The sequence below is a fragment of the Pezoporus occidentalis genome, unplaced genomic scaffold, assembly GCF_034315485.1.
Source record: "Pezoporus occidentalis ecotype Australia unplaced genomic scaffold, CSIRO_AGI_Poc_V1 ctg70, whole genome shotgun sequence".
NCBI classification, from domain to species: domain Eukaryota; kingdom Metazoa; phylum Chordata; class Aves; order Psittaciformes; family Psittacidae; genus Pezoporus; species Pezoporus occidentalis.
In genome coordinates this window covers 2,296,407-2,321,233 of record NW_026916053.1, presented here as the reverse complement: position 1 = coordinate 2,321,233, position 24,827 = coordinate 2,296,407, and the positions used below count along the sequence as shown (strand labels likewise).

Genomic DNA, 24,827 nt, shown 5'->3' with positions numbered 1-24,827 from the left:
ACAGCCGGGCTCTCCTGAGCTCTGCCATCCTGGCACATCCCCGCTACGTGTGGCACCCCACCTCACAGACAACACAGCATCTCCAAATGCCACCATGGAGTTCACCACCATAGCAGCACAGGGGGGGACCTTCCAGCCACACAGGCAGGGCTGTGCACACACATCTTGTGCACACATCCTTAGCCCTGAACATTGAGCCTCACAGGAACATGAGCAAGCATCTCACACCCAGGTCAGAGAGGAAGAACCCGGCCTGTCTCTGCCCCCATGGCACAGTGTCCCCAGTGAGCCAGGCTTGAGGAGTTTCTTGTGCCCCCCTGCCCCACTGCCAGCAGGACCGTGGCTGCCTGGGCACAGGGGGTCAAGCTGCAATTCCTCCTTCTCAAGCACCCCTGCTGTGCCAGAGAACCTGGCACATGGCTCTTGCCTCCCAGCACTTCCAAGGCAGCGATGTGGAAGTTGGCATCAGCACTGCGATTCACCTTCCAATTTCCAAGGAGCTCCTGCGTGCCAACAGACTGCCGGGGGGGCCATTCCTCCCCATCACCTCTCTGCTCAGGAGCTACAGAAGAGGCTGGGAGGCACAGAGGAGGGAGGCTGGGCACACGCAGGCTGGAGGTATATGTGAAGTTTTATCCTCACCCTTTCCTTGCAAAATAGAGAAGGGAAAATAAAAAGAAGAGAAAAAAACAGCCAAATATATAGCAAACCCAACAACTCCAATTTCTATCCTAATGAATAAACGAAATGCATCCCAAGAGGTAATTAAGTGCTTCAAACCAAACATGTATTACCTCCATAAAGCAAAATGCAGAGAGAAATCAAGCAACTGCAGTTAAGGGAGAGGCAGATGAATGCTTGCTGGGCAGTGGGGCAGCAGGAAGGGCAGCCAGGGCTGATGCTCTCACTGTGGTGTGCAGGTTCCACGGCAGAGGGGAATTAACACAGTGTGGAGGCCTCCCAACACCCAGGAGTGTTCCCAGTGTTCTCCTACCCTAAGGACATCACTCTCCCCTGTGCAACCATGGACCTTTGTGCCCATGGGGACTGTGACCATTTGCTCTCAGGTCTCCCTTCCCAAGTCAGGCGCCAGCTTTGTTTCCACCTGGATGGTGGAACATCCAGGATATACTCAAGCCCATCTGACTTCATTTCCTTCTGCCCCTGTCCTTGGCAGTGGTGGGAGCTGCCTGGAGCATTGCTGGGTCTCAGTCCTCACTAACCCATGTGCTCAGCTTGCGTTGGTAGCGTTTGCTGTTTGTGCGTGTGCTGTTCAGGAGAAGGCTGGAGGTCTTTTCTGCAGTGCAGAAGGGGATGAGGTTGTGGATGTGCATGACCTCGATCCTCAGCCCAAGACAGTAGCGCTCCCAGGTGCACATCCCATCCCTCCATGTGTGTATACTCAACCTCCATGCCTGTCCTCATGGGTTTGACTGAGCTGCTGGTGGAGCCAGTGTCACATCCTGGTACATGGCAGGAGATCTTTCCTGACATGGGGAAGACATATGGTTTATTCGTCCATAGGTTTGCCCTGCTTATTCACCACCTCTCAAGTGTCTGCTGCTTTCAAAACGAGTTCCTTCCCAATGGACCTTAGCATCTGCAACAACACTGATTGAATCCAGAGCCTTGCCCTTTGCACAAGCTCATCTCCCTCCTTGGAGCAGAAATGCAGGTTTTCCATGTGCTTGAGAGGGCTGCAGCTATTCCCTGCAGAAGCATGCTCCTCCAGCTTGCTGGAGGGGGTCAAGCATCTGCATCCTCCTCTTGCCCACCCAGCCCACAGCAAGTTGAGGACCCTGCCCAACATCACAGCATCACCCAGAGCAGACACCGTCACAGCTCTCCCCAGCCTCAGACACATCTGTAACAGAGTCCTTCAGCCACCCTCTGTCCCAGGAGACTGGGGCCATGCCAGCACTTTGTATCAGCTCTCCTGTGCACCCCAACAGCCCCCCATGTGCCCTGCCAGCATTACTGCGGGTATTTAGAGTCACAGGGTTGGAAAGGACCTTAAGATCATCCAGTTCCAACCCCCTGCCATGGGCAGGGATGCCTCACACTAGACCATGTCACCCAAAGCTCTGTACTTCACCTTTGCTGCTGCTCAGTGCTCAGGCTCTTTGCCTCTCTCAGCATCCTGAGTGAGAAGCCCAGAGCTTCCCAGCACCCACAGGCTCCTCTGGCCTTTCTCCCCAAGGAAACCCCATGGATGAGGACCGGGATCCCTGCCTCAGGCCCTGCTGGAGCACTCACAGTCCGGATGCTGCTCTCCGCAGTGACTCCTCTGCTGTCATTCGCGAGCTGGGGGCCGGTGGTGGTCCATGCGCTGGCTGCGGGCTGGGCAGAGCCAGGCAGCAGCACTGTGGCCGTGCTCAGCAGGCTCCTTGGGCTGCGGAGGCAAAGACAAGTGTGAGTGCAGGAGGCATGGGTTAACCCCAGTCCCTTCCCTGACACAGAAGAGTCGTCCTCCTCCAGTGCTGGAGGCACCCAGACTTCAGATGTGTCACCACCTGTCAGGTTCAGAGCACCCCCGTACCCAGCATCTCCCACAGGCACACGTCTGCACCAGCCCTCCCTGGCTCCCCATGTGCTCCTGCCTTCCCTAGGAACACACCAAGAGCAGCTGACCCACAGGATGCCCATCAGAAGAACTGGGAGAGCCCTCACAGGGAGCCACCCATCCAGACAGCAGTGGTCTCAGCTCCCCAGTCCCTCACCAAACCAAGAGGCAGGGGCAAAGACGGAACTCAGCAGGGATTCAAGTCCGTCCCTGGCTTCTCGAGCCCTGCTCCAAGCATGGCCATGGACTCACGAGCTCGTGAGGAGCAACCAACGCACCATGAATGCGTGGCAGTCACATTGCTGAGGTCAAATCCCCAGATGTCACCCAAACCCCTGCTGGGGTCCTGTTGCAATGGACAGTGCTGTTTCCCTGACTCCAGGGGCTCCATGGACTAAAGAGTGGGCTCCAGCTTGATGAGGGTGTCCAGGAAGCTCAGCAGACTCCATCGTGGTGAGGAACTCACCCTGCTCCAAAGCAGACCTTTTTCCTTATGGCTGCTGGTGTATGTGGGACATCACACAGCTGCTCAGAGGAGAAATGGGGTCCAAGCCAAAACAGTCAGATGTGCCACCAAGCTAAAGAACGGGGCACCTTCCTGCTGCTTTCAGTCAGTGCATCTCACTGTGGCAGTGACATGCACATCTGTCCTCCCCATGCCCTTTGAAAAGAGCAGCTTACACTCAGATCAGATTAGAGGAAGAAAACTGCATTGCAAATAAATCCAGGGAGGGAACTGACTGCCTGGGCTTTAATCTGAGGGGAGCCTTCAAGATAAGAGCATTAAGAAGTGAGGATAAAGCAGTCTTGGCGCAGGAACGGTCTGAGCTGGTTCCTAGTCTGGGAAGCAGCACAGCAGGGATGGCTGTGGTGTGTCCTGGCACTCGAGGGCAGCTCAGCACATTCCTTCAAGCATGACCTGTTCTTCCAACCCCAACTGTGCCCAATGCATGGGACAGGACCTCAAAGCACACACAACCTGGTTCAGGTTCTTGTGCATGCAGCTGGCGAAGCCCTGGCTCAGTGCACAGCTTCGTGGTGCTCCTGAGGTGAATGGAGACAGCCCCGCAGGTCGGTGTAAGTAATTGAGGAAAGAACATTTGTAAGGCAGGAGACGGCTGGATTAAAAAGGTGAAGCCCAAAAAGCAAATGAAAAGAGAATAATTGGTGATGTATGGGAGAACAGTACCTGAGCCCAGCGTTTTCCTGGGTACTCTGTTGAACAGCAGCAAGACAAGAAGAGCTCAGATCAAAGCATTGAAAGAGCCTGAGCAGCCATAGGGGCTTGCAGGACCTATTGCAGCTGCAGGGGCACAGTGAGCTGCTGAGCTTCTCAGCCTTGGTGGGACACCCTGGTTCTGGTCCTGCAGCCCATGCCTGCTCTGCTGGCCAGCATTAAGGTCACTGCTTGCAGAGGCTCAGCATGTAGAGGTCTGCAGGGTGACCATTACTGTGGGTCCAGCACAGCCCCTCCTGTGCATCTCCTGCTGCACCGTGTCCTGTCCTGCACAGCAGAAATCCCCAAATATCTGATGCGTTCTTCTTGAGGGCATTTGGGGAGCCCTCCCAGAGCACACTATAAAGGTCATTGCTGCAGTTTGCTGTGTCAGTTGCTGCTGGTCAGACAGCTGGCTTGGCAAGGGGGAAAAGACATTTGGGTAGAAAGAAAACATATTGAGTTCATAAGACAGAAGAGCTCAAAATTCCTGTTTCTGCACTAGGTGCTAAGCAGGTACTGACCGCCCCTGCAAAGACAGGGGCTGTGAGCACCAGGGGCTGTGGTACCCTGAGAGCCTCAGGGTAAGCCCCGTCCATGGTGCACACCAGCCGGCACAGCCCAGGAGCCAGTCTCCCCGCACTCGGCTTCCCTTTTCCTCAGGATCAAGGCAGTCTCCAGTAGGTTCCAATTCTGGCTCCCTCAGTCCCAAACACTAACCAGAGCCTATTCCTCTAAAACACAGCTGGCACTGAGTGCAGATGCGACTGCCTCATCCCGAGCACGTCACCCGCTACAAAGCAAAGCACAAAGCCCTGCTTGCTTTTCCTTATAGAACTTGGCTCCAGTGTCCTGGACAACCCCAGAATCCACAAGAGCCCCGAAGCATTTGCCAGTGGCAGGAGCTTTCCCAGACTGCAAAGTACATACGGAAAGTTTCATCCCAGCCCCGTCATTTCCCAGTGGAGTGAGGACAGTGGCATAAGCCTTGCCCAGGATTGCCCACATGCAATGCAGAGAGGGGTTGTATTGCCCCTGCTGTTAATGCTCCATCACACCACAGATCCTACTTCTGTACAACACCAGTAAAAAGACCTTCCCCGGTGTGTCTGACGAGCCCTATATCTGCCTTGCAACCGGGTATTATGAGGCACTGAGGGGTAATGACTTGCTAAAGACCACAGGGAACCAGGAGAACACCCAAGGATGGAGCTTGTATGTCCTAAAGCCCAGACTCTTGGCCTCCTTATCCAGCACACAAGCAGACTGGGAGGCAGAGCAGCCCCAAGAGCATCCACCTCAGAGGGATGGGCACTCTGGGCAAGACGGTACTTGGTTTGTGCAACACCATTCCCTGAGGAAATTCTGGTTTCTCATTAGCATACTCTGGGCAGCAAGATGAACACATCAAGCCATAATGCAGCCTTTGAGGAGAGCTGCCAGGATCACTGGAATCACGCACAAAGGACTCAAAATCCATGCTGGAATAGTAGTGCCAGAGTCCAGCACACAAATACAGCAGGATCCATGCTTGGGAACACTGGTGCTGGGGTCTGAGCAACCAGCTCCTTCCTTCCTTCCCCAAGTCCCAGTACTGCAGAGGGAATAAGTTCTCCAGAGGAGAGGCACTGCTGCTCCCTTCATGGGTCAGGCTGGATTTGGGTGTTAATAAGCTGGAAAGGACGGGGAAGATGTATTTCAGCAGTTCTTCAACTCCAGAGGTACTTCAGCAAAGTAAATACCCCATAAAATGTTCGTCCAGCAGCTATATTGTAGTGCACAGGTTCATTCACCTCTGTTCCCAGCGCTCTCCTTCGAGATGAGGAATAACCGTTCACACTGCTGAGGTTTATGATGGAAGCACACTCAAACCCTGGGTCACTGCCAGGGAGGTTCTGGGGATGAAAAGCAATGGGGCAGCAAAAGGGAGAAACCCAGCAGCGTGTGATGCTGCATCCGCAGGCTCCATCCCCAGAGCTCCATCCCAAGGCCATGACCAGCATCCCCACCGTGCAGCGCCATGGGGCAGGAGCACCACGGTCCATGGCATGGGGAAGGTGTGTCCAAAGGCTGCTGCAGAGCAGCTGCTGCGAGCGCCTGCTGTGGGGCACTGCCATTGCCAGCCTGTTCCCTCCATCTGCTGAACCCAGCACGTTTATTTTTGTGCTTCCAAGTTTGATCGGATCGACCCTTCCACTTGGATCTAATGAGCGCGCTGAGCTGAAACAAACACAATCTGTCTGTGGAGGGCTAGGGAAGGATGTCTGGGGGCACTGCAGAGGCGCCGTGGGGAGCTTGCGGTACCCTCATGCACAACCAGGACAGGTTGGGTAGGCAGCATAGCCCACCCCTCTCCCCACACATCTGTCCACGCTCCAGGGGCTGAATACCTGAGCATGGAGAAGTACCTCTGGAGAGAAGAGCATCCTCCTCAGACCCTGACCTGGGCATGTCTCTGCTGTTTCCTTCTTTTCCTTACCCATATCCAGGGCTGCTTGACCGCTTGACCGTCTTTCCAGCTAATTACGCCTTGGTGCTGTGGGCATCGACCACGTGGCAGCCAGCGTCTGCCCCGGCTCCCAGGAATGACCTTGGCTGCTCAGAGGACAGCGAGAGCCTTTTTGCCTTCCAGGCTTCCCCTGAGACACACAAGAACCCTTCAGTACGTGCGCATCCCTGCCGTTTGCTGCTCTCCAGTTGCAAGTTCATCTGCACCAGTTCTGGAGGCACCGAGCCCATCAGGACAGGTCACCTCCACAAGGACCCTCCAGCACAGACTCCCTGCAGACACTCCCCAGTAGGATTTAGCACCAGTCTCAGGCTTGGGAGCTTTTCTCCAGCCTGTTTTTCATACCCAGTTTCATCACAGTCAATCCCTGAGGCAGGCTGGTTTGCATTCCTGCGGTGTATGTGCGGTGGAGAGGGGAGCTCGGCTGCACTCTTTTGTTGTGAAAAGCCTCAGGGAAGAGCAAGGGCTGGATGCGGGATCCTTTAGGAAGCAAACTGGCTGGGTGGCATCACGGCTTCATCCCACTGGGAGGAGAGAGGAGGAGCAGAAAGGAGGCGGCTCAGAAGAAGACACTGTCCGCAGCAGGAACAGCAGCCCTTGGGAGCATCCGACCCTGCACCGATGGAAAGCCCAGGAGCCGGTGGCTGGGACACCATTGGGGTGGGAAGCACGCTGTCATCTGGCAAACCGTGGGTGCTGCTCAGGCAGCATCTGGCAGGCTGGAGGCAGGACAGGCTCCTCGGGCTGCCCATCTGCCTGCAGCAGCTCGGCCAAGGCTGCCCCGTGAGGGCAGCTCCACACAAGGAGAGGGCTCAGTGCATGGGGATGAGCTGGTCATCAGCTCCCATGGGACGGAGCTGAGCTCCTCTGGGAGCTGAGCTGGTGGCACACACTGAGGTCCCCATGCTGAGGGTAAGGCGGCCGTGTTGGCTTAACCTTGAGCCTCGCTGCGATAAAGCTTTGTGTGCGGATAGATTTCCTTTTGTCTCCTCCCCAAACAAAATCCCCAAACTCCCTCCAGCCATCACATTTGCAGATCCTTTTTCCTTAAAATAATAACGAAGTCCATGCTGTGAGAGGCTCGCTCCTGCCCTGCTTTAATAAAGGGGGAAGATTAAAAGACCAGGAGAAGATTTGCTTTTGCAGTTCCTCACTGTCGCTCCCAGTTCTGTGCTCTCTGTCCTTATTTCTCATTCTCCTTTCCAGGAGCTGCCTGTAACCCTCTGATAATAACCTCTTCTCTCCCAAAAGCAGGCAGTGTCCTTTCTTGCCTGCACAGCCAGGGAAATGTCACACTACCCCTTTGATGTCAGGATAATGCATAGATGTAACATCATGTGTGTATGTGACAAACGCAAACAGCCAGCTCTCTGTCCCAGATTTAGTAATTTAGGGAGAAAAAGGAAAAGCTAGGGGAAAACAACACTTCAAAGTGAATTCCCCCCGTCCATCACACACACACAGGGCTGCCTCTGCCCTCCCTGGGGGCTGGGACCCCCACATGGCCAGGGATGTCCAAGGTCCTGTTGATACCAAAGGTCCTGCGCATCCAAGCACTAGGGCCAGCCCTGACAGGTCTCTGTGCCCAGAGGACACCTCTCAGCCTGCTGAGGTGATGGGGCAGCCAAGAACTCCCCCGTTACAGCAGAACAAGTAGCTCAAACCCTGCGGTGCTGTCAAAAGCAGTTTGGAGGATGGATTTGCAGGACCCGCATCCACAGCAATGCAGGTGCTGGGGTGCCCCACTGAAACCCACGTCCATGTGGAGCTGAGCCTGCCAGCAGCAGCCTTCTCCAGCCCCTGCTACAGGCTTACAGGAGCCTGTGAAGCCCCCAGAAACTCTTCCCCCTTTACAGTCCCTCTGACCAAAGAGATGTTTCTCTGGTTCACATGAGCTGGGGTATGCATGGTTATGATGGAGGATGAGCCCCTTCCATGCACTGCAAGTGTGGAGGCATCACCCCTCCAGCTACTGCCGCCCTGGGTCCATCCTCCAGAACCAACCCCTGCTGCCCCAGGTGTCAAGCCCTGACCCCTCCAGCCTTCACAGCCACCCCAGGGTCCCCATGCAAGAGCCAGACCTGTGCGTGCTGAGAGCACACGAAGGGAACGAGCTCTGATCCGACGGATCCTGTGATTTACATCTACCCCAGTGCAGTGCTGGATCAGCACTCCCACTGCACGGGGAGTGAAGTGCTGGCTTGTGGTGGGTTGGCCTCTGGTTTGCCTACACCAGGCAGTGAGCACCGGGGGCCACCAAACCCCCCCTGGTAAGCGTGACGAGCGTGGCAGGTTGGAGGGTGAAGCCCACGGCAGTGATGACAGCCTTCTGGTGATTACCTGCAAGCACTTGCTCACCCCGGCTTCGTGATTCACTGTTGGTGGCACAGCGTGGAGATGGGGTAGGGCTGGGGGAAGCTCATCTGCTGCAGGAGGATCAGGACTGGGCAGATGAGGGGCTCCTGTGCCCATCACCGACCTGGCTGTGGCCAGGATGCGACCTCCTGCGGTCAGCACACACCAAAGGGGATGCTTCACTCGGTGCATGACCAGACAGCGAGCTTGGCGTGCTGGTGGGACACGTGCTCTTCCAAGAAAGCCAGAGCCTGTCTCTCCCTGGATCCAGGCTGTGATGGTGCACAAAGGTCCTGCACTGTGTGGTCACCCTGTTCACATGCTTTGCTCCTTGCAGTCTCCTCATAGTCAGGTCTGGCTCGAAGTCTGTGTTCCAGGAGCCTCTTGGTCATCCCCAAAGCAGACTCCTAACTCTGTGTAAGACCAGGGATCACAGTGAGTGCAGCTCCTGAGGCTTCCCAGCTCCCTGTTCCAGCCATGATGCTCTCTCTACCCCACTGACACCTCCTCCTGCTCCTCAGGGAACTGGATGACTCTCCCCACCCTCTCCATGGATGCGTGGGAAGCTGCCTTGGGGTTTGCAAGAATGAGCACCAGAACCAGCGTGTGGGGTTTCTGAAGCCTCTACATGTGCAGTGCTCCGTCCTTGCTGAGAAATCACTTCCTTTCTCCTGTTACCTCTGGCTCTGGTGCAGACCCTCAGCATCAGAGGAGCTGCGGGGAGCTGAGACTGGGATAAGCTGATGCCTCCTTGTCCATGCTGCTCACCTGCCCACTCTGAATGCCCCAGATCACTGTCCCATCTGAACAGGGATCTGGGAGAGAGGTGGAGTTTATCTAAGCCGGAATCACTAAGAGCTCTGGAACTCAGCTCCGTCATTAACTGGTGAGTAAAGCACACTCAGTGAGTCACCGGTGCTATTATGAACACTTGCTTCTGAAGGCTGTAGAAATGCAGTAGCAAAGTGGTGTTCCTTGAAGGCACTGCTTGTGGCTGCTTCCTTCCATCAAGATCTCTGACCTGGGACGGCTCTGTCCCCCCAGCCTGCCCCCTGGGAACCTGCCCCCCCAGGGCTGTGCCCCCCAGGGCCAGGCTCTTGATGCCAACGTTGACAACACAACCACGACCCTTCCCATGCTTTGTGGCTGCACCTCTATCAAGCCATTTATAAAGGTTAATGCAAATGGGACAGAGATGCTTTCCACAGATTAATTGATGCTAAAGACACCAGCAAGGGGCTGCTCAGTGCCATCCATAATGTGGTGAGGGTTGCATGACCCTCTCCTTGGTCTCATCAGCCTGCACAAATCACTGATGCAGCCTGTCATTGCTGTTAATAAATCTATGAGCTTCCTATGGACCTCAACACCCATCATCACCCTGGGCCTGCAGGTTTGCCTGCTGCCCTTCTCCCCACTCCACACCACAAATGCCTCCCCCTCCAAGGCTCCTTGTGCATGCAGGGAATCTGCTATGAGCTCTCTATGAGCCTCCACCTCCATCCCTACCCTCTGCCTTGCTCCCTAAAGCATGGCTTCATCTGTCCAAGAGCCAACATGGAGATGCTGACACTTGGGACAGGCAGTGGCAGTCACACCAGACTTGTGCCTCACATGTTGTTGGCCGTTGATGGCCGTCAGTCCAGCCCATCTCCATGCTGGCCTCCTCTCCCTGCCCATCTGTCTTCGGTCCTGCTCACTGCCTTGCCTTCTGTGCACCTCCCACCTCCTATCTTCATTTCCTCCTCTTTGCATCTTATTTTTCCACTTGTTGGCTTTTTTAACCCCTTCTGCTCCCAGAACTCATTTTATCCTCAGCCTTGACAATGCAAACACCGGCTCACCTCAGAGCAGACCCACACCAGGATGGGCTTGCCCTGGGGAACTTCCCCCATCCCAGCCCATTGCACCTCCAGCATGCCCCTACCCAACCGGCTCACCAGCAATGCAAAGGGCTCTGGCTTCATTCGGCAATGCCACCCTGGACCCTGTCACCTCCACCACCCTGGAGACAAGCGGGAGCCAGCCTGCTGCTGGGGCTGCCATGCTGATGCTTTTACACTTGGCATCATGAAGAGAAATGAAAATGCCAAAACTCAGGAGAAGGAAGATGAAAAGTGCATTGGACCAAAGAGACAGGGCAGTGGACCCTGCAGGAAGCCCTTCTGCCTTACCCTTGCCTGGACGCCTTGCTGGCCGGGGCACGCTCTGCTCCGTGCTGCCATTGCCTGTGTCCTGCCCAGGCTCCAGGGCTAGACACTAAGATCTTCCTATTCAAAAGGATTACAAATTACTGTCTGATCCACTAATTAGGAAGGGAAGAGTGTGCTTCTGACAGTGATGTTTAGCAGCCATTTAGAAATTGGTCTGAAGGCGCTGTGAGCACAACGCAGCGTGGAGCCACATCTGCTCCACACCACCATGCCCAGGGCCACCCCACTGGCCCTGCCGCCAGCACTGGGATGCTCTGCCCGATGCCATGTCCAGCTCCTGCAGCGAGGCCTGCCCTTGTGCAGAGCTCTCAAGGATGTCCCCAGGCCGTTTGGCTCCCGGCCCTGCTGCCATTACTTCATATTTATTTAACAAAATTAAAACCTGCTTAGTGGGGCTGATGGAAGGCAGGGACACAAATTGGATCTTGGTGCTGCTGATGGAGAAGAGCAGCCTGGCGCCGGGATGGAGGCCACCTGCGCTGTCTCAGGGGGACAAGGACCCTTCTTCTGTGACTGGCAGGTTACAATGGGGTCTGGGCAGCAGCACAGCAAGCATCCCACACTACACAAGCTACTTATTGGGGTTCCCCGTTGTCTCCTTCCCTGTGCTGCTGATGGCACCACAACCCTTCCCTGGGTCTTGGCTGGGTAAGGAGTCCAAGAGGAAAGCCCCAGCTGGCACCTCAGTGCTGCGATGGGATTCCCCAAGAGCCACAGTCAGTGTGGTCCTTGTGCATGCAGGCAGGCATGGCCATATCGCCAGGACCACCCCAGTCCTATGGCCAAGGGCAGGGTATGATGGAAGCAGCCCTGTGCCTGTATGTTTTGGGTGATGCCCATGACAAGAGACTGAGCACCTCCTGCAGGCAGTGCCCAGAGACAAGACACTGCTCCCAGCCAAGGAGGGGCAGAAGAGCTGGTCTGAGCTCCTTCTGAACCCTTGCTGTCTCTAGCAGGGCCCCATGGGGCTACTTACAGGATGGGGCTCCTCTCTCCTGGGTGAGAAACTCCAAATCAAACCGAAGATCAGGTAGATCCAGAGACACCTCAGGAACTGCTCAGCAACTTTGGCCTTCCCAAAACTCACCCTAGTGCTGACCCTCATTCCCCTTCTACAACCCAATCCACCAACATGCACAAAGCCAAGCGTTCCAGCTACCTCCAGAAGTGCTCCATGCTGTGTGCAAAGACTTTCCATAGGAGTTAGATAGAGCAAAGAGCCACATCCGGAGGGCACAAGGACAGAGATATCCTTGTCCTCCATCCCCAAGTGAGACTTGACATCCACATAGATCCCACCCTGCATGGCCCCAGTGCTGAGCAAGCCCTCTGGCACAACCCTGGTCCAGCACCATCCAACACAGACATGCAAACACAATGTGAGGGCAGAGGGAGGAGAAGGGAAGCCTCAGTGATAGGTACAGGCACCCACAGAGGAGCAGCTTCATTGTAGAGATGAACCCAACCAGCTTAAGGTATTATTAGGCTGTTAGTGATGTTAATGAGTGCTTTCAACTTTAATGAAGTTAATCTACCTATAAAAGCTCTTTATGCCCATAAACATATGATCTGAGAGAGAGCAGGACTTTCAGCCACTTTAGTGCAACACTGGAGTGTGGGTTTTGCAGACACCTCTTTAACAGGTGCATTTTTCTGATGCCTCCAGTTACTCTTGGAGCAGGGTGCAGGTGGCCTGGCTTTGGTTTCCCATCCCTGGGGAAAACAGGAGGGTCAAAGGCTGCTTCAGACCTGGGCTGACCCCCTCAAATGTGCACATCTGGACTTTCTCCTCCCTCCTCCTTGTGAATCCTGGGAAATTCCCCAGTCTGAGCAATGCCAGCTGAGGTCTAGGTACCAGAGGGCACAAGGGCTTCCTTGGGAACAGCGTCTTTCCCAGCCTGGTCCTCTTTGCCTGGAGGAGAGGACAAATGGAGCCAAATACCTGCTGTGGCTGATGGCAATGGCACTGCTGCTGTCCCATGGCTCCTGAGCTGGTGATTTAATCAATCTGTCCTCAGGTAGGAGCTGGACTTGACTCCCTGGGGAGAAGACACTAGCGCTGAGCCTGCCGTACATAAGCGTCCCTATACACCCCTCTGAGAAGGGGAGGTTAAAGCAGCTTTACCAGTGTAAACTGGCAGACCAGCATAAACAGGTGTTTATAGAATCAGAATTCCTTGGTTCATAGAAACCTCAGTTGTTTCTGCAGGCACTTTCAGTGAGGGAGGCTCCCAGAGCACATTCTGACCCAGACCTGGATGGGAGCGTGGCAGAGAGACCCTCATGGAGCTGGTGGGTGCTCGGTCTGAGCCCATCCCTGTGGAGGAGCTGGAAGTGTCTGGAAGACTGGGGATGCCAAACACACTCCTGGCTGCTGACAGGGGCAGAAATGGCTGGATTTGATGGCTTTGATGTCAGAACCACAAAGCAGGAGCTCCCAAATAGCTGTGGCTCATCTTTGGCAGGACCAGTCCAGGAGGGTCAACATGAGGATGTGCAGGACACTCTGGGGTAGAATTCAACAGCAGTTACCAGGAGTCTGCACTTCTGGAGCTATCCCAGGATGGTTTCATGGATGTTTTGGGTGACAAGACTCCTCAGGGCAGTGCAGATGCAGTTTCTCCACTAATGAGATTGAGAACCTGACTTGGAGGGACCCGTCCACCTCCTGCTTCACTCTCTTATAGGTCAGCAGGGCACACCAAAGCCACCAAACCATAGCCATCTATAAAGAAGACCAGGCTTCTTGGAGCAGCACAGGGAAGGAAGGAGCAAACCAGCCAGTGCCTGGAAGTGGCTCACCTTCACTGGGACACTGGTGCCACCAAAGTAGGGCTGCTGGGCTCCCCGGGACCGCGGTGGCACAGAGGCTTCCTCAGTGCACTGCACAGAACAGGGCGTATTGTCTAATTATATCAGCTCTGTCCCACAAAGCGGAGCTGGGACATGGGGTGCCCTATTTCCACAGCCCTTACCCGGTCCCCAGCAGCTGCAGCATTGCCCAGGTACTGGGATGGCCCCGTGTCCTTCAGCCTCATCGCTGGAGGAGGGGAGCAGCATCTCCCACCACACACAGAGCCAGGCTGGCCCAGCACAACTGCTTCTGGATGGATGAAGATGGTTGCGTGGGTCTGGGTCAGTGTCTGATGGATCAATGGCCTCCCTCCATCCCCAGTCCCTGGCCTGGCTGATATGGGCTGCCTATCAAGGTCTGAGCATCATTTTCCACACCTGCTTGAAAGGAGGTTGTAGTGAGGTGAGGCCGGTCTCTTCTTCCAAGTAATGAGTGAAAGGACAAGAGGTAATGGCCTCAAGCTGCACCAGGGGAGGTTTAGATGGAGATGAGGAGCAATTCCTTCCCCAGAGGGTGCTCAGGCATTGGAACAGGCTGCCCAGGGCAGGGCTGGAGTCACCGTCCCTGCAAGTGCTCACACACTGTGTAGACAATGCCCTCAGTGCCATGGGTTAGTGGTGGCCTTGGCAGTGCTGGGGATGGTTGGACTGAATGAGCTTAAAGCTCTCTTCCAACCTGGTTAATTCCATGATTCTGATTGAATGCAGCACTCTGGGGTAAACAGCCCCTCCTGGGCAGCCCAGCATCGGGGTCCCACAAGTGTGGGACCCCAGCTTGTGGCCTGGGCAGATGCATCCTCATCACCTCACACAGGAGCCACGAAGGGGTCAGCTGCAAAGGGACTCCAGCTGCCTCCAATGGGTGAGATGAACACCCCAAGACCAACAGTGTCCTCACAGCTCCATGCCCTGCCAGGCTGGCCTCTCCCTGCCCAAGCATTTGCCCTCCTTCCCAGCTCAGACCCTGCTCCAGGAGGTCTCATCCTGGGCTGTCGTGAGCACGTCCTGCAGGGCTCTGAAGAGCAGCTGGAGCCATCAGGAGGCAATTGCCATCTCAGGAAGCACAGGAGTGACAGCATCAGGGCTACGCAGAGCCCTGCACCCAGCTCTCATCCCAGGCATGCCAGCCTCATGCCAAGGAAGCCCAAGGGCTGCAGGGTGGCCGGGGACTGCTTGTCCCTTGCCACCAGCCTGGCGGTGGGGCTGTGGGCCAGGCACGGATGGGGAAGCGCTCCTCACCTGACGTTATTTTGGTTGCTAGGTGATTAAATCATCCATCTGCTTATGACAGCACGGGAGAGCAGTGAGTCAGTCCCGTTCCTACAAGACAACAAAGGGGTTTTCAACTCCAGCCCACCTCCAGCCTGTCCCCGGGTCTGTCTGTGCCCACAGGATGCTTAGGCTGCAGTTGTCCATATGCAGAGGGAGCAGGGCTCCTGATCAGCATCATAGCTCAGCACCCTGGGGCAGGGCAGGCTGATCTGAAGGTTATGGGCATCTTCCAGCATGTTCCTGGTGAGCAGGACCTCCATGGCATCCTGGAGAGCGCAGCCAGGCAGATGTAGCCTCACAGCATCACCTCACAGGAGGGCTTTGCTTTATTGCATCTAGAGCAATTTTGATGGATCAGATGAACCCCATTAGAAGCAAAGGGAAGTTTGCTGTTAGTCCCCCCTGGGAGAGCCCAGCACCCCCAGCACAGCCACCCAAGCACCTTCTGCAGGCTCGGCAGGGCTGTCACTAACACTGCACACGTGGAAGGGCTGGGACCATGCACTCCGGGAGCAGAGCCCAGTGAAGGCAGCAGGCTGCTCGCAGCCAGCCAGACAGAAAGGCAACAGTTTGGGAGAAAAATAACATTTCCATGAAGTGTTTGAAGTCTTTTGGAGGAGGAAAGTGGGAAGGAAGAGAAAGAAGATCCTTGGGGTGCGTGTGTGTGCGTGCGTGCATGGGTGAGAGAGCGACAACAGCAGCCTCCCTTCCCGCCGAGAAGAAACCATCTCAGTTTCTCGGGTTTTGGAGAGTGTTAAAGGCACTGGGAAATGAAAGCCGTGCCCACGGAATGCGGTTGGGAAGGCCAGTTTTCACTGACAAGGCTCTGAACCACCCATAGGTACCGCACACACCTTCCTGCTGCCACCTGGGGGACTGGCACCAATGGCCCAGCACCGCATCCCCAGTCCACTCACTGGGATCTGAAGCCCACCAGGGCCAGCGGCAACCTCCCATGAGATGCATGGGCCTTTGCAGGAGCTTTGCTGTGGGGATGGAGCTGGGTGTCCACCCAGGGGCTGCCCACCGTGGCCCATGAGAGGCATGAAGGAGAAGCCTGTGGTAGGGTAAGGAGCAGCGTGCATGGCAGAAATGGGGCAAAACCACGGCAGAGCAGCTGGGAGCCGCCCAAACCTGGTTTCCCTGCCTCCTGCCACTGCAAAACACTGCCTGTCACATCCCTTCCACCCCACAGGCCACGAGCGGGGTCAGCCAGCACCGGGGCAACCACATCGACATCCCAAATGTGGCACCCAGCATCCCAAACCCTGGAAGTGGGACTGGCAGCCTCCCCACAGCTCTCCCCACTCCTCCCAGGTCCCCTGGCAGCTATCATGACTTCTTAGAGCAAAGAGACTCATTAATGAAGTGGAAAAGGAGGAGGAGAAGCAAGTTGAATGGTCTGTCCTAAGGGACAGCACAGCAAGGAGGAGGAGGAGAGCACTCAGCATTGATCTCAGGATATGCAGCCAGCAAAGGGGAGAGAAGTGACTGTCCAGAAAATAACTGGAGGTGAAAAGGATGAGGGGTCCAGCTGGCAATGCAGCCACACATGGTGGAAGCCAAAGAGCTGTGGGCAGGGATGCTGCCCCCAGAGCCACACAGCCTCCATCAGCACCCCATCCACAGCAATCTCCACCAAAAGGTAGCTTGCTGAGCTGGGAGGAGGCAAAGGGAAGCCTGCAGAGCCATGGGCAGGAGGGCTGGATCGTGGGAGATATCCATAGCATCACAGAAGAAGGCTCTGTACGGTGATCTGCTCCATCTTCACTCCCTGCCCTGGAGCGCAGGTCTCTCCATCCTTGCAGGGTAGCATCCCTTTGCAGCGGTGAGCCTGCAGCTCGCCAGCAGCAGCACTGGCGGAGGGAGGAGGACAGGCTGGGCTGTGTGGGAAGGACATTTTTCTTTAGCATGTCGGCTCCCAGTTTCCAAGCTGTCTCTGCAAGGGCCTGGCTGCTACGTTTGTGAGCAGCACTGCAGGGGATTGGGAGAAGTGGGCTCTGGGCTCCTCCTGGCCACCAGCCCCTGCCAGAGGGCATGCAGGCTCCAGGAGAGGGTCTCTGCATCACACGTAGGCAGCGCAGAGGCTGCTAGGGAGCAATGGGAGCAGAAGGTTGCCCTCCCTAACTCGCGGCTTGACACAAAGGAGTGGAGACATCAGGGCAGCAAGGGCTGCATGGTCAGCAGCTCCACAGCAGTGGGTCCTCCAGCTCTGAAGCCTCACGTTGCTTCTTGTGTCCCCAGCAGCAAGCACAAGGAGCCCTGGGCTGCAGCAGCCTCCCATTCCCATGTGGACTTTGGGCACACCACAGCTCAGAACCCATGTCCTTGGCCTCTACTGCTCCTGTGCAGTGGAAGGGCAGCTCTCCTCTGCTCTGCCCCTTCAGGCTCAAATCCCACAGGCAGACACATCTGACCTGCTGGGACCAGGACTCCCATTCCCAGCCAGGCAGAGGGAATGACTGCAGAGCTCATTGGGAGCTTAAGTGCCCCAGTTCATGCCCATCCTTGCCACCCCACATCCCATCGCAGAGGGCACAGCGAGCATCACTCTCCCATGCTGAGCCCAATTGCCCTGCGGTGGGTCTGTCCGTCCAGACAGCACCAGGATGCACCTCCAGCCTGCAGCGCATTCAGTGTGCTGCCCAGAAAGCACAACCCAAATCCATGCCTGGCACAAAACTGGTTTTCCCACCCCAGAGACATTCTCCCCCAGCAAGCAGCGACTAGACAGGGAATCGCGCCAGTGTTTATGAACTGACAGGCTGAGAGATCCTTTGCTCTTCAGCCAGCTGAAATGCTTCAAGACACTGCTAAAAGGATTCACTGGACTTTGACCTCCTCCCGACCCAGCAGCAGTGTCCAGCTGAGTCTGAAGGAGGGGGGGTTATTTAGGAAATGACAAACTGACCTTTCCTGATCATTCAGCAAATGGACTGTTCCGAACAGAGAAATCACTGGGAAAGGGACCTTGCCCCTTAAACTGGGTCTGCTCAGTCTCAGCACCAGCCCTCAGTCCCGGCTGCCTTGGCACACCTGCCCCAGCAGGCTCCCCAGGGTCTGGGTTGCTCCCACCAGGTTCAGTGCTCCCTTGAAGTTAAGGTCCAGGCAAGTGTGGGTGCAAGGCATCAGGTCCCTATGGGCACAGGCCTGGCTGGGGTGCCTGTCTCAAGGACCCACCCGAGTCCATGAGCCCCCATTCGAGCTGCTGGAGCAGGCATCCATCCCCTCATGCCTCTCCACCATGGGAATGATTAATCGGACGAGGGAAATGGTGAGGGAGCATCAACTTCATTCCCGCAGCAAAGAAACTGTGCCATTAAAATCCTCTCTCCTATGACACACACCGAGCCTATTTCAGTAATAGTTTGACAGGGGAATAACATCACTGAGCCTATAAATACCTCATGGGGTCTGCTCTGCTGATGGGGCAGGAGGACGTGGCCCTTGCCCACCCCAGTGCTGGCCCCAACAGCACCCCAGGGAAGGCATGACCATCACCATCACTGGAGCCAGCAGCTGCCTGAGGGTGAAAGACAGGAGGACACGGTACAGCAGGGCTGTCCCAGAGAAGAGCTAAGGGTTAGGGGGAACCATGGTCAGTGGGAATGGGGTAAGAGCTGCACAAGCCCTGGAGACACCAGAGGGAATGACGCTGAACCAGGGGGAGGATGGAGGTAAGAAGAAGGTGGGAAGCGTTCGCACGCAGAGGATATTTCCAAAGCAAACTGTGAGGCTCCCTGCAGCTGCAGCCGAGGACTTGGTTCTGACTCAAACCAGCCTGACACACACAGCCAGCCCATCTCTGTCCTTCTCACGGGGCACCCCAGGTGCAGGGGGTGTCTCACACGAGAGGAGGTGCCAACCTGCTCCTCAGGGCACAAGCCTGAAACACCGCAGGGACATTCGCTGCACCTCCTTCCCAGCACACACAGCACAGAGGGAAGCTGCTTCCTTCCAAAGCCCTGGCCACCATCCTGGGCGCTAAATGTAAGAAATCAATGACCTGTTTCCAGCCCTGCTCCTTCACCAAGGCCCTGACACAATGTGGATGAAGAAAATACCCTGGCACATCTAAGGCTGATGGCAATTGGAGAGGAAGAGGCGGGGAGAGGTTTCCAGCACCCCACCCATGCTACCAGCCATCGGAGTGCTGTGCAATGAGGGCAATGGCTGGAGCCACGGTGCTGTCACACATTTGTCATCACGCAAAGAAAATCATGTGGGTGGCCCCTGTCCTGCAAAGCCACATTGAGACAAATGACTGAGGGATTTGGACGTTAAATACTTCATGTATGAGGACTTCCATAACACTTGGCATGGGTCTCGGGCTGCTCCTCCTTAAGCACAGACTTAAGCCACTGCTGAGTAGGTTTAATACTCCTGCCTTGTACATGTTTTATGCACACACCAAGCTGCCACCTAACTTCCCTGCTCACAGCCAGAGCTCTGCCCACATACGAGTGTCAACACTGTTCTTCAAAGCTCCTGGGTCTCTCTTGCAGAGGGAGCTCCTCCAAATCCTCACCGACTGGTCCATGGACAGCACACGAGATAAAAGGGGACTAAACCCAAAGGCAGTTGAAGGAATAGGGTCCCTCAATGTGAGAGTCACCCAAGAGGTACGCAGAAGGGTCCACGCTCCCTGGGGGATGCAGAAGCCAGACCCAGGGGACACCTATAGCATCCTGCAGGCAACAGAGCGCAGGTTTGTAGCTGCTTGTCACAACCCATCTCCGGAGGGCCTAAACCCATGACAGCTCTGGAAGTTGTAAAGCGCTTCCTTCAAAGAGCTGGAAAGCTTTGCAAAGAGCTGCAGAGAGCCAGGCCTCATTCAGGGAAAGCTCTTAGGAAAGGCAATTTTCCCGACAGCCTGTGGTCCAAACCCACCAGCCAGCCATTGACAACTGTAAGAGCCTGCATGAGCAAAACCAAAGCTGGCACATTAGGGTTCATAGGTTTTCCCTATGTAATGTCTCTGTGAGCAAAAAAAGGGCTCAGGAATCCCTTTCTCTTGTGCACAGAAAACCATAACACCAGGTCACACAAGGAGCCCACTGGAAACTCTACTAATAGTCTCACAGCCCTTGGAGCCAAAGACACTACCCACAGGGGAAACCAGTCTAGCTCCAAACGAGACATGTAAGCAGAAACAAAGTGTGAAATACAAATATCTTCTGCAAAGCATCATCATTTTTATGCCATAAACAGCAGGACACACCAAGTCCAAGATGAAAGAGGTTGGTGCAAATCTCAACAAAGCTTTGCTGTCACATAGCCAGCTTTCTGCAACAACAGACAACAGCTCCTGCCCAGGGCTTCCCCCACATCCCCAAGCAGAGGAACTGAATCTTCACTTCCATTTATTCCATCACAAGCCTAAAAACACCCCTCCAAACTGAAGAATAAACAAGCAGGCTCCATGCTCAAAACAACTCCCTCCCATCATCCCAGCTACGTCTGCGATCCTCCTGCAACCCCTTTGCTTTCAGTAAGCACGACGAGTCCTCTCCTCAAACACAGCCTCCTCATGGGAAGGGTGGGTGATGTCTTGGCCTGACTTAAGGTGACTCAGCACACCTCACCATGCTCCAGGAGACCAAAACCAGGCTGCTCGGGGCTGTGGAGCTGCAGCAAGGGGCTGCCCACTGCCTCCAGCCCCAGGCAGGGCTGGCCAGAGCACTTGGCCAGCTGCTGCTCCAGCCCCGGGCACGATGGATCCAGACTGGAAGATGGTGAGAAGTGAATCCATGCCGAGCTCCGAGCTCCAAATCAGCACCTTGAACCCTCTCCAGAAGCGAACGGGAGCTCAGAGCAGCTTCTGGCAACCAGGAGCTGCCTTGCCTGCAGCTGATGATAGGCACAAGCTGATGACTTCGGCCTGAGCCATGGGCAGCAAACCCAGGGACGCAGGTGGCTGCGGTGGCACAGGGGTCCTCCCAGGGACACTTTCTCACTGGCTGCTCCCCTCCTCTGCGGATGGCGAAGGGACGATGTGGGCACCGAGGGAAGCAGGCTGCCATCTGGATCCAGGACTATTCATCTCCAACGACGGCAGTAGTGGTTCAGTGCTTGGGAGAAGCCTGATTGTGGACAGATTAGAGGGGACACAGCGTGTTCATTTCTACCCATGCTGCGCTGCTATTACCCAGGCTGAAAATAAAGCCTCATTTTTCATGCAAAGATGCACAATGGTTAACATCAGAAAAGCTTGCCTGGAAGGCATGCAGGTATCAAACCAATTTCAAAACGGGTCTCCAGTTACTGCTGATGTTTACTCAAGTCACATTTCTTTCTGCCTTGCCAGGTGTTTATGCTCCAAGGGTAAAATCCAGCCTGGCACCATTGGACTGGTGCGAGGGAGTAAAAAGGTGCAGAAGTCTCCTGCTGCAGCGTGGCAGCTTCCCTTTGAGCTGCTCTATTCCTCCACCACTCGCAGCCGTGCTTCAAACTGTACCGGTACATCATGTACACCGAGAGGAGCGAGGAAGCAGAGCTGCTGCAGAGATCAGAACTGGGCTTGCACACACCGGCTGCCGAGCCCGGATTTGGAAAAGCCCCATTTTCCTGCCAGCGTAAGAAGCAGCCCCATGTCTCAAGAGCAGGAGTGGTGGCTCTGACCAGGCGTTAGCTTCCTGCAGGAAGCCTCAGGGCTGGCTCTGCCTTGTGCTTCCTCAGAGGAGAAGCCGTCAGAGGCGGATTCACGAGGCTCCGAGAGTCCATTTTGCAGGAAGCGTTCCAAGATACCCAGGTCCTGTGGGCTGCCAGCCCCGTGCATCAGCACAGGCACGTCTGCTCCCGGTGCAGCAGGTGCTGGCCCTACACCAGGATGGTGGCACGGTGTCAGGACGGTCACCAAGGCTCACATCCTCACATGTCGGTGCCACACTCCGATCGCAATGATGGCATCAAGGCTCTAAATCCTGCTCTTGCCTGGGCCTCATCCTGGACTGGAGATTCCTCACCTCACGTCATGGCAAAGGCCCGTAGGAGAGTTTGTTATGTGGCATCTCTGTCGTAGAAGGGGACCAGCATGTGGGGGCGACACTTGTCTGCCCCTCCAAAAGTCTAATATGAGTATAATGACCAGATCGCTGTGTTGGGGCTGATCCACGCCATTGCCACGGCCTGAGGGGCATGCAGGAACCCCACCAGAACTTGAGGGGCATGCAGGGACCCGCCTGGGGTCATCCCCAGGGGAGCAAAGGGCCCGGCCCTGCCCTGCCAGCCGCTGCCGGCTGAGCCCCTCTGCCTCTGCGGGATCCGGAGCAAGCAGGAGCATCTTAACACAGGGAAAGCCAAAACCTATCGGGGATGAGGCTCTGTCCGCCCTTCCGGCCTCGGGGCAGGGTCCGGGTCGGGGTCCGAGAAGGGGCGAGGGGACCTGCGGGGCCCGCGGGGAGGGAGGGGGCGCCCAGAGCGGGATGGTGCAGACAGGCAGGGGCGGGCGGGGGGAGCCGCAGCCCCTCTCCCGGGGGCCAGGATCCCGCGGAGGCAGCGGCAGCCCCGGCACGCTTGTGCTCACAGACTCCACGCACCTCCCCGCACGTGCCCGCTCCCACCGCACACCCCCATAGACCCCAATACCCCCCCCCCGCAGCGCGCACACATCACCTACCGGTACACACGCGTGGACGCGCGGCGCGCACCCGCACGCTCGGGCTGGGGCTGCTCCCTCACACGGGCTCAATGCGGCTGCAACGGACACGCTCAGCCCCGCACACGGACACAGCCCCGCAGTGGAGCCCGCACACCGCACACACGCTCCGCCGCGGGCTCTGGCACACGCCGCGCACACGGAGCGCGGTGTCGCTCCCCGCGGGACAAAGCTTCGCTGTGATGCCCGCACCCACCCTGCGCGGCCGGGGAGACCCAGACCGCTGCGACCGGTACCGGCACCGGCCGCCCACCGCGCACGGACACCCGTGGGGTGCCATGGGCCACGCCCCCCCGTGGGTGCGGGATCTCACACACACACACACACACACACGGTCTGAGCCCGGTTGCTCCGCAGCCACTTAACTCTTTGGCGCCCAGCCCCTGCACCATCCAGCCCGTTTCCCGCACCGTCCAGCCCGGTCCCGCACTGTCCAGCCCTACCCGGCTCCACGCCGCCCCCCGCAGCCCCCCGCTCACCTCGGTCCGCGGCGGCAGGAGGCGGCCCCCGGGCCGGAGCGGTCCCGCGTCGGGGCAGCGCCCGCTCCTCGCAGCGCCCCGGCGGCGGCTCGGCGGGGGGCCCGGCTCGGCTCGGCCCGGCCCCGGCCGCTGGCCGGCCGCCGCTGCCCCCCTGCCCGCGGCGCGGTCCGGCCGCCTCGCCCCTATGCGGAGGCTCCAGCAGCACCGAGGCGATGCCCATTCATTCAGCTTGTCCCCCGCAGCCCTCCCCTTCCGCCCCGCTCTCCCAGCCTCCTGGATGGAGGTGGCTAGTGATGCTGCAGCGGTACCCAGAGCCCCCGGAGAGTACAGTGCGGAGAGGAGGGAGAGAGAGGAGGAGGAAGGAGAGCAGAAGGAGGGAAGAGGAAAGAGAAGGAGAGGGAGATGGCTGCCCCCAAAACCAGAGCTGGATCTGGAACAGACTCTGGGATTTCCATGAGGAAATCAGGGCAGGGAGCGGAGAGGGGCCGGCACAGCACCCTCCATCCGGCACAGCACCCTCCATCCAGCCCAGCACCCAGGGGTGCTGTGAGGGCGGCAGGGACAAACTGAAGCCAGGGGAACTGCCCCACGCAGGGCCAGAGCAGTGTCAAGGCTCCCCTGTGAAACTGAAATGTCCTCCTTCCCCAAGTCAGGGCTGACACCAGCCTGAGGGTCATCAGCCACTCCACCAGGAGCTTGGATTTAAGGATATGTAAAGATCGGGGGCACCTTTTGCCCATACAGCCAACCCAGGGCACAGTCTGTGTGCTTTTCCCCACACCTGCCCTTGCAGCCTCCCAGCTTTGCCATCCTCACACAGGGCTCCTCCACAGCCTCTGCACAGCCAGGACCCCCCCCCCAAAAAAAAAGCACTGGGGTCCACGTGTCCTGAGCCCCAGGACAATATCTTGCGCACCCCATCAAAATTTCCCAGCTTTTCCTAATCTGGGTCTTGCTTAACCCTCTGGAAAATAATCCACTGCCCATCTGCCACAGTGATTTACAACCTTGCACAAATTAGGCTCAGCCGTTCACTTCTCTTTTGCCCATGGCTTTTGGTCATCCCATTGCATGCGTGCATTCCTAGGCACCAGCTTGCCATGGGCTGGGGGTGAGCTTGCCAGGCCTGGCAGCCAACACTGGGCTGCAGGCGATAGTGCTTGGTCCTCGCACTTCCTCGGATCTTCTTAGAATGCTTTGGTCCTAAAGGGTGGAAGACATTCCCCTGCCCACCCTGCCTGACCCTCATCATTCTTGCCTGGGGAGAGCTGGGGAATGAGCCCCTCCATTCAGATGCCCCTTCAAGGTATTAAGTACACTGAGCAGATGGGTCCATGCAACACATTGAGTTGACCTCTTGGACTCACAGTGCCATGTGATTCACAGTGTGGCCTTGGGCAGTTCTGTGGCTCCAGAGGTGATTGATGGCTAATTCATGGACCTTGCTGCTCTGGGAGGCCTGAGCAGGGCTGCCCCATGGGGAACTGGGGTGCTCGGAGAGCCAAGCCCTGCTCCTTGCTATAGAAATAAGGCTGCAGCCTCTGTACCCTCTGTTAGAGGCTTCAGGGTCAGGCCTGAGGGGTGAGCACAAGGTGCTACGGGCAGCTATCGTGGTTATCTTCCCATCACTTTGCCCTGGTGCTTTTGCAAATGAAGAGCTTGGCTTTCTGGGGAAGAGGCTTCATTCTCTACAGAAAATGGAAATATAGA

General features: G+C 56.6%; 1 protein-coding gene across 5 annotated transcripts in view; it reads right to left on the bottom strand.

Annotated features, from left to right (window-relative positions):
* DLGAP4 (DLG associated protein 4) overlaps window positions 1–23,240 on the bottom strand; it is a 128,884-nt gene extending 105,644 nt beyond the window's left edge. For 2 of the 5 annotated variants that reach the window (XM_062642187.1, XM_062642186.1), the window contains exons 1-2: window positions 23,118–23,239; window positions 2,257–2,392 (exon numbers count right to left, since the gene is read on the bottom strand). The gene's annotated coding sequence lies outside the window, so the exon portion shown is untranslated. Of the gene's footprint in view, window positions 1–2,256; window positions 2,393–22,599; window positions 22,711–23,117 lie in introns of those variants that run through there. The other 3 variants (XM_062642184.1, XM_062642188.1, XM_062642185.1) reach the window with 3 other exon arrangements.
* Between the last annotated feature and the right edge of the window lie 1,587 nt (window positions 23,241–24,827).